The sequence below is a fragment of the Camelus ferus genome, chromosome 33 (assembly GCF_009834535.1).
Source record: "Camelus ferus isolate YT-003-E chromosome 33, BCGSAC_Cfer_1.0, whole genome shotgun sequence".
Lineage (NCBI taxonomy): Eukaryota > Metazoa > Chordata > Mammalia > Artiodactyla > Camelidae > Camelus > Camelus ferus.
Genome location: NC_045728.1, coordinates 7,287,546 through 7,301,514, shown reverse-complemented (window position 1 = coordinate 7,301,514; position 13,969 = coordinate 7,287,546). Strand labels below are relative to the sequence as shown.

Here is a 13,969-nt window from a genome sequence, read left to right as displayed (position 1 = left end):
CAGGCCTCTTTACCATTCATCCGTCAGAGCATTCTACCTTTCAGATGAGCAATTAGAAGGTCCTTCTCTGAAGAATCTGACCTAATATAACTGACATGAGAGTTTCTCAACAAACAGCCCATCAAATCACTTTGAAACTCAAAGTCAACAAGACCACCCACACAATGGTGAGAATGATCCAGTCAGTCTTCTGGTTCTTCATTCCTGAATAAAATCACTCTTGATCAGCCAAGGATTATGAGACATAGACATTTGGGCAAAGCCTCTAACAGAAAACAGAGATTTTTTAAAATTAAGTTAAATTAACTTTGAGAGACAGACTATGCAGGGAGAAGAAATCCTTTTCAAAAATTTCACTGATACCCTCAGAGAGGGACGACATTACATTCAATTTTTTTTCAAAGGGTAAACATTCAGGAAATGAAAAGCTCTTAAAAATGTCAAACTTGGGAGTAGAATTCTAAAACTCAATGGAGTCTGGCAGTTCCTCAAAAAGTTAAGCATAGAATTGCCATATGACCCAGGATTCCATTTCTCAGTGTATACCCAAGAGAATGGAAAACATATGTTTATACAAAAACTTGTACATGAAGGTTTATAGCAGCATCATTCATAATAGCCAAAAAGTGGAAACAACCCAAATGTTCATCAACTGATTAACAGGCAAACAAGATGTGGTATATCTATACAGTTGACCCTTTAAACAGGGGTTTAAATTACAGGAGTGCATTCACACCCAGATTTATTTCCAATAAATACACAGTCAGCCCTTCATACTGGTGGGATTTGCATCTGCAGATATGGAGTGTTGACTGTATTCCTTGTACTCCCAACATTTTATATAAGGGACTTGAGCATCCACAGATTTTGGTGTACATGGGGCTTCTGGAACCAATCGCCCTTGGATATCAAGGGACAACCTGTATAATAGAATAGTATTTTACCATAAAAAGGAATGAAATACTGTTACATGCTAGAACACGGATGAATCTTTAAAACGCTATGCTAGGTGAACGAAGCCAGACACAGAAGTCCACATACTGTATGATTCCAGCTATAGGAAATGTCCAGAATAGGTTATTCCATAGAGACACAAAATAGATTAGTGATTTCCAAGGGATGAGAGTAGCAGGAATTGGGATTAACTGCCAATAGGAACAGGGCTTCTTTCAGGGATATTGGAAATGTTCTGGAATTTAATAGTGGTGATGGAGGAGACAGACTATCTGCCAAAAGAATTGCAGGATGTCACTAACTAGTATCAACAGGAGTCGGGGAACATCTATTTAACTTGATTCTAAGGTTGTCAGGCCAAGAACATAATTTAAGGCTTGATTAGCTAAAATCTTTCAAAATGGATGCATAACTGGGAATTAGGATTTAATGTCATGGTTTGAGCACTTAGGAAGAAGCTTTGATAGATTGGCCAATCTCAACAGTAAGCTATCACCAGCAAGACTGAAATGTCAGAACTTCCCTGGCATTCTACAGACAGAGGAAGAGGTCTAAATGCTAAAGAACATGAGAAATGGATCTATTATATGCAACCCGCTCAACCACGCACAAGTCATATTTCCTCAGGAGTTCCCAGAGGATACTCCATTCCTCACAGGACTGAGAAATGAAATGAACTGACCCTCATCCTAAAACCTGAAATGCCACCTTGGTTCACTAGCCAGACTGTGCTTATGAAAGTCAAGTAAGAGAAGAAGTTTCCATCCACACTCGGTGGTCCATGGATCTATCTCATGGTTCCCAGTCTCAGAAGGTGTATTTGGAACAGATACACTTAGTAACTGGGAAAATCTCCCTGTTGGTTCTCTGACCCACAGGGTGAGGTCTAATATGGCCAGAAAGCAGGGCTAAGTAGAAGGCCCTAGAACTGTGCTACCCCCAACCCACTCCCCTGTGCTAAGCTAGTAGCCCAAAAGAAAGCTAGAAACCATCCCAGAGGAATTACAGAGTTAGTGCCACCATTACAGACTTGAAAGAGGAAAAGGTGTGATTCCAACCACATCCCCATTTAACTTACTTCCTGGCTCTTTCAGAAAACAGATGGTCTTGGAGAACGGCTCTAGATTATCACACACTTAATCAGTGATGCCATTTGCAGCTGATTCTGGATGTGGTAACTTTGCTGGAGCAAGACAACACAGCCCTTGGAAGCTGGTATGCAGATATTAGCCTAATAAATTCTTCCCCACTCCTCAGTCCTGTCACCAAAGATAGTAGGAAGCAAACTGACTTCAAGTGGCAGGGACAACAGCATCCTCCACTGTTAATGCCCCTGCGCTTTGTCAGAACGTAGTCTGGATAGACCTTGATTGTCGCAACATCCTGTAGAACACCACACTAGTCCATTACATCGGTATCATGATAGAAAGCTCAAGGACTTGCCACGTCAGTGAAATTCCTAAGGATCCAGTGGTCTAGTTCACATCAGGATGTACTCTCTAAAGTAAAAGACAATTGGTTGCACCTACCAACAAAAAAGAGGCACGATGTTTGGTAGGACTCTTTGGGTTTTAGAGGCAACATATACCACATACGAGTGTGTTGCTCCTTCCTATGTATCAGGAAACTCATAATAAGGCTGTCAGATCAATAGTTGGGTGGGACAGGTAGGCCCTCTCCACGAGGATTACTTTGCACAGGAAAAGAACAGGTCAAGGAGAGCTGCCTGACGGAAGAAGTATGGAGTCATATGCTGGAAAGAAAGGATGTGTCCATTCCAATCAGGGAAAAATCGTTAAAAGGCTCACCTATTTCCACTTAGCTCTGTTTCAAAAACCACAGTCTCAGGAAGAAGTATCTGTCTTAAATTAGAGAGGTCACATGAAGCTCAGAGCTCCTGGTCCTCTGGTGACACAACCAGGATTAGGCACCTGGGGTTTGCTTCTACCCAAGAGCATACAAACCCAAATGTAACAGTCTGAGTGTTTTAAAGAAAGTCTTGAGGGGAGGGTATAGCTCAGTGGTAGAAGTCCTAGGTTCAATCTCCAGTACTTCCACTAAAAAAATAAGTAAATCAATAAATAAACCTAATTACCTTCCCCTTCAAAAATAAATAAGAATAAAATGAATCTATTTTTAAACTGTTTCTTTGTAAGTAAGCATGCAAACTAACAAAAAAAAAGTTGAAAACAGAAAAAAAATTTAAATAAATAAACCTTTGCTACCAACACCATATCTGGCTAAAATGATATTGGAACATGACCCAAAGTAGAGGGGAAGAATGTGAAATCCCCGGGCAAATGTGCACAGTGTAGTACTATGGCCACTCTTACCTGCCATATCCAAGGATGATTTTTTAAAATTGTCCCTATTTTGTAACAACCACAGTGTCTTGCAGGACAGACTCCTTCTCAGGAGCAGACTACGGCGAGTCCTCGAGGTGGTTTTTCTCTGGGACCCTTCCCTAACGGACCTCAAACCTACACTCAGAGGCCAGAGGAAGGGGAGGAGTGGGAAGGGGTACCCTGTCTGGTTTTGCCTTCCCTCCGGCTTTGGAGAGGTTGGAAATAAGTGGCACCACGCACCCATTTCCCTGACAGCTGGGAAGAGGCAGGAGCTAGGGGAGTCCAGCGAACAGTCAGCATGGTCTCCTCTGTGAGACCAGCAGAGAGGAATCCTGAGACACAGGCGGGAGTCCATCCCTCACACCGCGTCTGCGCTCGCCCCCATCCCTCCGGGAGAGAAGTTGCAGCAGAAACCAGCGTCTTTGCCAGTCGGGGTCCCGCAACGGCTGAGAAGGCGGGGCCAAGAGGGAGCGAGGATTCGGCGAAGCTGGCAGCTTTCGGAAGGGGGATGGAGAAGGGATGGATTCCTAGAGCGACATGGAGGCCCGGGCAGGCTTAGCACGATGCTTGCTCCTCCTCCCGAGGAAGAGGAACAGGCTTTCAAACACCTGCCTGCTGAGAGCCAGCTCTCCCCTTTCCCTGACGGGGCTCCCAGCCTCCCGCAGCGGGGCCGCCGCGCTGGAGGGGCAGAGAGCCGGGCGTGGGGACAGCCGGGGGCGGGGGTGGCTGCAGCGCATCAGCAGCCGGGCTGCGGGAAGGCGGGCGGCGGGCGGCGCCCTTTGTGCCGGGAGCTGTTCTAGGGCTCAGATGATGCAGGGGGAGTTTTAGGCAGCATAATGACTCGTTTCTCCTCCACCACACTGCACTTAGCGGCGGTGTTTTCGTTGCGGTGGTTTAGCCCGCCGGCCCCGCCCACAGCCCGGGCCCCGGGCCCTCCAGGCAGGCCTCCTGCTGGGTACCGCCCCCCCTCCCCCTCCCCAGCCCCGGAGTGTGCGGCTAGGGAGGGGGCGGGTGCGATGCTGAGGTACTAATTGTATTAATGAGAATGGCAAACACACATCCTTTCGAAAGGAGAGGCTGTTGGGAATGCAATTAACCACTACAGGAGAGCGTAAAATATGTCAGGTTTAGCAAATGAAATTAGTATCTCCGATTACTAGAACTTCACTAATGAGATGAATACAAACTGCCTTTCCTGGTTGCAAGAGGAAGAACCTGTCACATAAAACCCAAAAGGCCATTTCCTGATAGGAATCTCTGCCACTGAGACAGGCATTTTCCGTGTTGAGGATTCAGGTTGTGGAGCCCAGAACGATGTTCCGGTGGTTGGTGACGCACACCCTGACATTACAAACCGAGGTTGGGGGGTTGGGAGGGGGGAATGTCCTTCTGGAACTGTGCTCCCGGGACTCCAGAGGGTTCTGGACAATCCCCAACCTGCATGGCAAGATGGCCAAGGATCCCACGAACCCCTGGCACCACACCCCAGTCACTTTTGCCACATTATCCACGCAGCCTTCCAGACCTGGAAGCAAGTGGTTGTGGCCCTCTTTTGGCCAGGTATTTCCGCAATGTCTGACATTTATTTCCTTCATGAAATTTGTATATAGCAAAAGCTGGCTTTGCTTTAGGCAGAGCATATGCTTCATATTTATTGGAATCAGTTTTCTAGTTCCTTAGCATTCTGTTCACTGATATTCCGTATGTTAAAAATATCTCAGCTTTTCCCCCTGATACTCAGTAGTAGGCAGCCACAGTTTTCCTCTATAGTTTTTCTGGGTAGAAACCAGAAGCTGCTCTCCACGGCCCCAGGGGAGTATTCTACACCTTTGGAGAGGATGACCTGATTTCCTACCCAGGAAGAGAAAGACGATTTTCTTACTCTCCACCAGTTTCCCAGCTAATGATACCAGGCAGCCTCATTCCAGGGAGTGAAGATCCTTCTTTTAGAAAGAAAAAAGCTAAGGCCAAAGACTTTGCCTCTCCCGTAATATTCTGGAATTCTGATTCTTCTTGCAAGCCTATAATGTATTTGGTGGAGGAAGCAAAAAGAAGATCTGAACTCTTCAGTAAGTCTGGGACTCAAGGAGATTGCAAATAAGCTCAGCAGGTCCACACTTCCTGGGAGGACTGGGCTATAATCTCCCTGGGACCTCACATGCTGAGCCCACAGCTACAATAGCCTCTGTGATTTCCCAGAGATCCAGTGGGAAGGACTTTGTCTCTGCTGATCCCCTAAGAGACACAGGGAGCCACTATCTCAGCAATGGGAAACTGCTTTTTGTGACAACTCCAGCAACAAGAGAATAATGAACAAGCCAGAACTGTCCACATTTGAAAAACAGAATTTGGGGTTAAAATGATAGAATCAATATCAAAGCTCATACATACACACACACACACACACACACACACACACACACACACACACACGTCTGTGTGTGTGTATACGAATGCACATGAAAGAGAGAAAAGGAGAGAGAGAGGAAAAAAAGAGAGATAAGGTTTCCACTGCTATTGCCAAGGCAGAAAATACTAGTTTTCAGATAGCCCAAGATGGAGCTCAGAATGGCCTTCTCCCCATTCCAAGTAGGGTGGGGTCGGGTTGGGGGAGATATTTATCACAAAGAGGGAAAAACAAACCACTCCTTGGAGGAGACCTCAGTTGAATGTGCCCCTCATCTGCTGGAAGGGTGAGGTGCAGGATTTCCTGCCAAGGCCAAGCCTAACTATCTACTTTACTAACCCTAACAGCCCACCAGCGATCTCCTGGGAAGAACTGCCCCCTCATAATTCATTTATATGAAACACTGCAGTTTATTGTCTCATCTGAGGCCAGAAACTGTCCAGAGCTGGGCTACAGGTCATAGCTTGGTAAACCCACTAGCAGATCAGGTACCCACCCTGGACCCCTACCTGTCTTCTCTGAGCCTGGCCTCAAAGAGATTCTGTAAGCAAACCAGACTTATGACCTCCTTATGCTTCAAATATTCTTTTTTGTAAGTTGGTTATCTTGAATTTAAAATGTCTCTTTTCATGTAAACAACACATTGGTTCATTCATTCAACAGCTGTTTATTGAGTACCTCCTATACCAGGTGCTGGGGGCACAATGATGAAGAACAGGCATAAGACGTATATTTTCAGATCAATCCATAAAAATCCATTTAATCAATAAGAGAGACAAGCTAATGTTTGTGTGGGAGAATCCCACTCTGAGCTCCATCTTGGGCTACCTGGAAAATAGCATTCTCTGCTTGGCAGTAGCAGTGGAAACTGCCACCTGGTCCCTGAGCAACAGCAGACACAGGTAAGAAAGTGCAGAAGCCAATAATTGTTGAGCGCCTACTGTATGTCTGGCTGTGCAGGCAGTTTACATACGTCTATGAGATATGCCTCTGTGACACAGACACAACTGCTCTCTGGTTTTATGGATAAAGAATCCCTAGTCAGTTGCTTAAGGTCATAGAGTTCGTGACTAAGCTAGAATTTGAGCCAAGGCTGCAGACACCCAAGCCCATGTTCTTCCTTCTATTCACCAGTTGACTGTCTCAGTTTGGGTTCCAGGGCTTTGGCCCCGGTGTCACGGGAAGTGAAGCTTGCTGATGTGGAGGTCATTCCTAGGTCGATGGTTCTGCATTCAAGCTCCGAGGACACCAGCCATTTCCCCCACGTGGCTTGCTGCTGTTGTCCAGCTTGCTGCCTTCCCTGGAACCCTCATGACTCTGGCCATGTACTCAAGTGGCCAAGACTCGGCTAGAACTGAGAAGCCTTTTCTTCCTCTCTGTTTTCTCGGGGGGAGGCTGTAGGAGGCTTGCAGGAGGAAGCCAGAGTGTGAGTAATGAACGAGCTGTTATGTAAGAGGGAACCACACTGTCTAGGACACACGGGCTTCTCCAGGAGTCTAGGAGCCAGGATGCCGGGGTTCTGTTTCAAGTTCTGCTACACTCAGATCTGTCCCCTTGAGCAAGTCTCTCCCACCTTCTCCAGTTTCCTCCACTGTCACCTTGACAAGATGGTGCTCTTCCTCCCCTTTCCCACCAAGAGACTCCCACAGAATGGGGCATGGCGGCCACCAAGCACTGGGTGGCACTCTGAGGGACAACCCCCAGGCAATGGCGCCCTCATCTTCAGGGGCTCACCCTCCTGTGGCACCCCACAGAGGTTGTGGTCCCACATTTGTCTCTCAAATGTCTTTAGACTTATTTGATGTGCCTAAGAGGCCTGGGCTTCTTCCCTAGGGGCCCAGTAAGGTTATTATGCTTCTGATTGTCTAGCTGTGTGCAGAGGAAGCCAGCAGCAGCTTCGACTTAAAATAAAATTAGTCTCAGCCTGGACACGTGTTTTCTAATTCCACCTCTGCCACTAATTAGATCTGCATCCTGGGAAAGTCACTTACCTCTCTGGACCTCAGTTTCCGCATCTGTAACAGAAAGGGATTAAACCAGGTGTTTCTAAGAGTCTTGGCAGTTTCCTAACCAACCCTTACCTAGGCGTCTGGGCCATCTTCTACGTCCTTTTATTTCATAACCTTAGGAATGGTACAGCTCCATGGGCTGATTCAAAATGACACGTGGAAACCAGCCCACACCCAGGCCGTTCCCAATCAGGCACCTAATTAGACCCCTAGTGTCAGGTTCTGAGAGGCCACTCCAGCCACTGTCATCAGGAAGTGTCTTAAATAAAGCACGGCTGCTGCTGTACCCCCTCCCCTCCCCCGTCCCCAGCACAGGCTCCTTTGCCTCAGTCCAGTTGAGGGAGGGTTCCTTTGCACAGCAGGCCGCTGCCCGCTGCCAGTCCCTCTCTGAAGTAAGAGGGGTGAGGCTGGAAGAGGAGACTTGTTCCTCGCCCCAGCCGCCCGCATCTCAGCCTCAGGACAGTTTTGCTTTGCTCCACACGCCCTGCGTGGGTCGGCTCCTGTTGCTAGGAGAACCTGACCATTTGCATTTCCTGCTGTTTTTATTTTAGATTAGCAGCCGCACTGCTGCAGAAACACAGGGTATTTTAAGAAAGACAGAAAAAGGAAAAGTGAGGGAAGGACCTAGCATGAGACCTCCTTCCCAAAGGCCTCCCAGACACTCAGACCGAGGGGGCGCCCATCCCAGCCCCCAGCCCCACCCTGACCTCTTGCCTCCTGTTCCCTGAACAGCACCATCTCCCCACCCGGACACCTTCACAGGCACTTTCAAGCTATACAAGAACAAAACAACACAGTCTTCTTCCAGAAAAAAGTCAGGCCTTGGACTCAACCTAACACACAGCATAGTTTATTCATATTAAAACAAACAAACCGATAGAAATACTTCTAGATTCTCCAACCCTGCCAAACCACCTGCTCTCCAATTATGGAGTTTAAGGATTATGTTTTCTCCTTTTCCTTGCCCCTTTTCTGCCCTAAACATGGGGGCATGACTTTTCCTTAAGGCCGCACACAGATCAGTATTGCCTTCTCAGATCCCCCTCCCTTCTAGTCATCCCTCCCTCCCTGTTCTAAAAATACCCGCGTCTTATCACTACTACCGCTCCCTTAGATCGGCAATCTATTCTTCTGTCTTCCCCGTAGACTACGAACTCCTCGAAGCCAGCGTCTATGCAATTTTTATTTTTTTAAATCCCCTTATTACCTCGAGAATATTTTGCTCACCATGGATACTCATCCACACCTTTTAAAATTGGTTCATCCCCATCAAGCATGCGTGGAACCGGCCAAGAATTATATGCCACAGGTGACCGTGAAACATTCTCGATCATTAAGGAGCTCTTCACCTGGCAGAAGAAGACAAGTAAACGTTTTTAAACAATGTGATGAATGTTGTAATAAAGATATGTTCAAAACTGCAGAAAGCTTCTGGAAGCAGGGGTGGGGGTGGGGTGGAGTATGAACCAGAGAAATCAGGACCTGCTTCACGGAGCTGAGAGGGACAGCAAGCCCACCGTGGGATGACCACTCTCTCATCAGATGCAACAGCTTGTGTAAAGGCACAAAGACTTGAGAGAAATGGAGTGAACTGAACATGCCACCCAGGTCCTTAACAAGTGGAATCTCCCTCTGGCCCAGTTCACCTCTCTGACACCCACGACCTGCCCTATTTGCATCTTTCTTAGAAACTGAAAATGTCTTCCCTCTCCTCAGTCACCTGTTCCAGGCTGCGGGGAGCCAAGTGCTGCCAGTGAGAGGAGAATTATGATAGACCAAGGAGCCGTTCCTCGACACACACCGCAAAGCCCCTTCATTCCTCAGTGGAACAAGCACCTGTTTACTTAGCATCCTTTCAGATAACCGCCCTTGCCAGAGGTTAGACCTGCACACCTCCCGGGTGGGGCCCAGCCTCTGCAGACCTAGTGAGAACCCAGGTATGGCTGACGGGTCTCCAGAACAAAGTGGCATTTGGATGCCTGGCCTTTATCCTCAGTCAGCTTTGTCTGGGCAGCAGGCATGGAAACCCTGGAGAGATGTAATATCTCCTCCCCCAAATCCAACATTCTTGACCTTTAGCAGCAGAAATTCTTACTTATCTATCACTCTCTCCTTTTTTCTTATTAACGGAAACGCAGATTTTATCCAGAGCTGCAACATGGTCAGCTGAGAGACTGTATTTCGCAGCCTGTCTGCAGGTGGGTGTGGACAGTACGATGGAAGTGGATTTCTGGGACAGCTCATTAACAGGGGAACAGAAAACTGGAATGGAGCCTTTTGGCCCCCTCCTCCCCACCCCACCTTTCTCCTGCTTCCTGCCCAGAAGACAGATGTTCGGCCAAGGCTCTAGCAGCCATCTTGAACCATGAGGTGACCTCAAAGACGGGCACCTCATGCTGAGGACGTCCCTGTGGGACATCATATGGGTTCTGATGGAAACTCACGATTCTCCCCCAAAAAGCTATCTCTAGGCACACTGCACAATTTTGCAAACAACTCCCAGAGTTTCAGGAGCCCTGCCACCAAGTCCTGGACCCCAGGTTAAGAATCCTGCCTTAGCGGTGTGGGGAGGGCCAGCACGCACCTGGCTTCTTTGATCACCATGTTAGAGCAGGGAGAGCCTGGGATTGTGCGGTGACCACGTCCTCTGTAACCTGACAGGCCTCGTCTTCCCCCTCCCCAGCCATTCTCCTGGGCTGCCAATCCCACTCCAGAGTCACTTCATACCAGGAAAGAAATTAGCATTTGTGTTGGGACAGAAAGTGACACTGCTCAGCTCTCACTGTCATTCTGCTCTTAATTAATATTTAACCTCAGAGAGACTGTGTAGCAGACGGAAGTGGCTGATGGGAGAACAAAGCCCGAGATGGCTCTCCTTTTCAACACAGCCTCCCTCACTTCCAGCTCCTCTCTCTGTACCTTGGGGCCCTGAAGGACCCAGAGGGCCAAGGGGAAGTGAGGAGGGGAGGCAGGCGGTGCCCCTGAGGACCCTCACCTGTACTTTTTGGATTTGCTCCCTCAGATCTCTTATCTGGAGAACCCTTCTGCAACAAAATGAGAGCAGCGGGAGCCCAGAGCCTGATTCTCAGGGCCCAGAGCTAGACCCAGGCCTGGCCTGCCCAGAAGGGTGATGAGACAGGCAGGAGGGGGATTGGGGGAAGCAATGCAAATGTGCCCCTCAACAGATTATATTTAATGCACTATTTTTAGTTGCCTTCAATCCCTCGGGGCTGTCAGGGCGGTTGCAGCCCCACTCCCCCGGGAGAGGAAATGACAGGCATTATTACCCAGCCCAGAACACTGGTGCAGTGCGTGGTGGGGGGGTGGGGGGGGAGGGTGCCTTGCCAGCTCCAAAATTCCCCAACTTAACTTCCAACGGGAAATTGAGGACACCAAGAAAGATCAGGCCACGTACAGAAGGCCCACAAGACCCCCTCCTCTGTTCCCAGCCAGCCCTGCCAGACCATCCTGAGATACAGTCCACTGGGCCCAGACCAGGAGTGTGGGAGTCTCCTCAGTCCCCAAGTGTCTTAAAAAGTAGGTTATACAACATCCCTCACTGCCAAGATCTTCCTTCTCTCTAATCTTAGCCCTGCCTTCGGTCTAAGCCCATCTCCCCTTGCTCTGCAAGCAGAGGCAGAGAGGACAGCTGGTCACCACCCCCACCCCCAGCAGGAGAGCCCTTCTTTGTCTCGATGAAAATGATTCAGTTTCCTCTTGGCCTTCTCTTCTCCAACCTGAGTCATTCCGTCTCCTTTAACCTTTCCACACATGTCATGTTTTTTAGCTCAGCGCCTTGTCACTCTTCTAACCCCGCTCTGAATATATCCTTGGATATATTCCTCCTCGGAACCTGAAAGATTCCAGGCCTTCGCCAGGGAGCACCTGCGCGGCAATTTGAATAGAAGAACTTACCCAGTGTTTTCTCATTGTCATAGTTATCCTGCCTCCACAGGACCAAACTGCTGCCTCCCAGCCATGTGATGTCGTTCAAGCTACTTGACCTCTCTTTCCCCACACTCTTCTTGCCAGTAAAACATGGATATTAGTGTTTGCTTCATTGTGAGCATTAGATGATGTAACGTATTGAGATGGATGTACATTACTCAGTCAGCCTGGTCTGGAACAACCTCCTTTCTTCTGTGGAACTGCTCTTGCCGACTCTAACCAAGTGGTTCTGCAGGGCACTGCCAATCGTATAATCCAGCTGGTCACATGGTTGTGCCATGGGCCAGGTCAGTTACAATACTTCATCCTTCAAGCCACAAGGATTGGGGCAGGGATGAGCATGCAACCTAACTCAGGTTTGTTGAGACCACTCCTGGAATTTAAAAATTATTATTAAAGAAGTTGGGATTGAAGAACAAATTTCCCCTCTGTTCCCAAGGCTATAATGGTTTAAGTTCAATGGTGCCTGCAGACAGAGTTCCAGTATCGTGAGGATGGCAGCATTATGGAGAAAGAAGCAGACATAGGAGACAAAAGAGGAAGAAGAGAGTCTTGATAAGATTCTGTATTCCTGGATCTGGTCGTTTCTGAAGCTCCTTCTCCGCCCTTGCTGTAAGTCAGGTTTCTACCCCTTACAACCAAGAGTCTTGATCTATACAACATATGATGCCCCCAGTATAAGGCAGATGGCTCGTAACAAATATTTGGCACAGAAAGTGCTCTCAGGAAAATGGTTTGAGACCTTTCAGACTTAACAAAATTTTTACTTTAGTTTAAGGTAAATTCAGAAGTCCTTGTATATATATGTGTATATATATACTGGTTTACAACAATAATAATGTCCAATAACAAGTGTCCTCCCAGAGTCCCAGAGATTTCTGCTTGCAGGTACAAGCCATTCCCATGTAGGGCTTAAAAGTAATGGCCATTTTAAAGGAGACAAGCATACTTGACCCAAAGAACTGGTGGAGACTCTTCGTCCTAAGGATATCTGATTAACCCTTCAGATTACCAACACGACTGGACTGGCAACTGCGTGTGGACCACAGTACTGTCCAGAGGAGTGGTGGGGAGAGGAGCCACATCCTGAAGGAGCTGTAAATGCTGTACAAACGAGGGATTCTGGATGAGTATCCGCTCTGCCTGCTCTGTCTCCTTCCAGTGCTAACCTTGGAGGGTTTTATTTTTAGTAAAAGAAGTGGGAAGTTTCTTCATGGGATGGTCTGATATGGTTGATCCCAAACTGAATAAGTTTATATGTTAATGACTTCCCCCAACCAACCAAGCCTGTAGGATGGATAAAGATGGATAAAGACCAGCCTGTCACTGCCACCAATAAGGAATTAAAGGGCTACCACCTGCCACTTTTTAAAAACCAATATAGATCAGCCATCCGACTAGAGACAAAATGCCCCAAACCATTCAGTCCTCATCAGTCTCTGGGTTTTCTTCTCTGTCTTAAAGGAATTTTCCTTACTCATCAGTAATTCTAAGTATAGCAAGCCCACACACCAGACATGGGACAACCAGGAGAGGCTGATGTGATAGAAATGCTGAAAGAGACCAGGGGACAAAGGCTTTGAGCGTGACTACAGGAACTATAAATGGTCACCCAGAATCCTACAATGGTTCCTTCAACTGTGCAGAGCCAATGTAGGGCAACTAATCAGGAAGCCAAGCTGCATGCAATCACGCAATCACATAAACTCATGTCTGAAACAGTAGCTGTTCCAACTTAGACCTTTCAGGGTCTGTAATCAAAGAATCGCTGGAAACAGCTGGCACTGGCTGTCCCCGTCCTGTCAGGATGCTCGGTACACTGATCTGATGCCCTCGGACATCCCTTGGATTATTACAGCATGTTAAGGATTAGTTTGTGTAAATCTTATGGAAAGCCCGAATGATAATGGCTTAAATATATAGGAGGTTATTTCCTCATGGTTTTAGCATTTGACTTGATGCTTCAAGGTCAAAAGGGAGCTGATGCAGCTCTAGACTTCAGCTCTGAATTCAAGGAGGAAAGAAGAGGGGTTGGTGGTGCCAGCTGCCTTTGCCTCCTCCTGGCTGGAGAGTAAGAGCTTTCCTAGCAGATTTCTCTACAGAAATCTGCTTATATCTCACTGGCCATAGCTGGGCTCTGTGAGCAGCCCTAGCTGCCATAAAAGCTGAGAAAGTAAAATCAGGCTTAGATTGATTTTGACATGTTGTCAGGTCAGGATCCATGACGATCCCAGCAAAATTGCAGTTCCGTTAGGAAGTAAGTAGGGGGAACTGAATGGACATTGGCCAGGTAACCAGTAGTGTCT

At 47.6% G+C, this 13,969-nt stretch overlaps 1 long non-coding RNA gene across 1 annotated transcript; it reads right to left on the bottom strand.

The window, feature by feature from the left end:
• Positions 1-6,411: 6,411 nt before the first annotated feature.
• Positions 6,412-10,456, bottom strand: LOC116661187. The gene is made up of 3 exons (XR_004316985.1): positions 8,962-10,456; positions 7,698-7,721; positions 6,412-7,111 (listed from the first exon to the last, which is right to left on the bottom strand). It is a non-coding gene; the product is annotated as an uncharacterized LOC116661187 (long non-coding RNA).
• Positions 10,457-13,969: the final 3,513 nt, after the last annotated feature.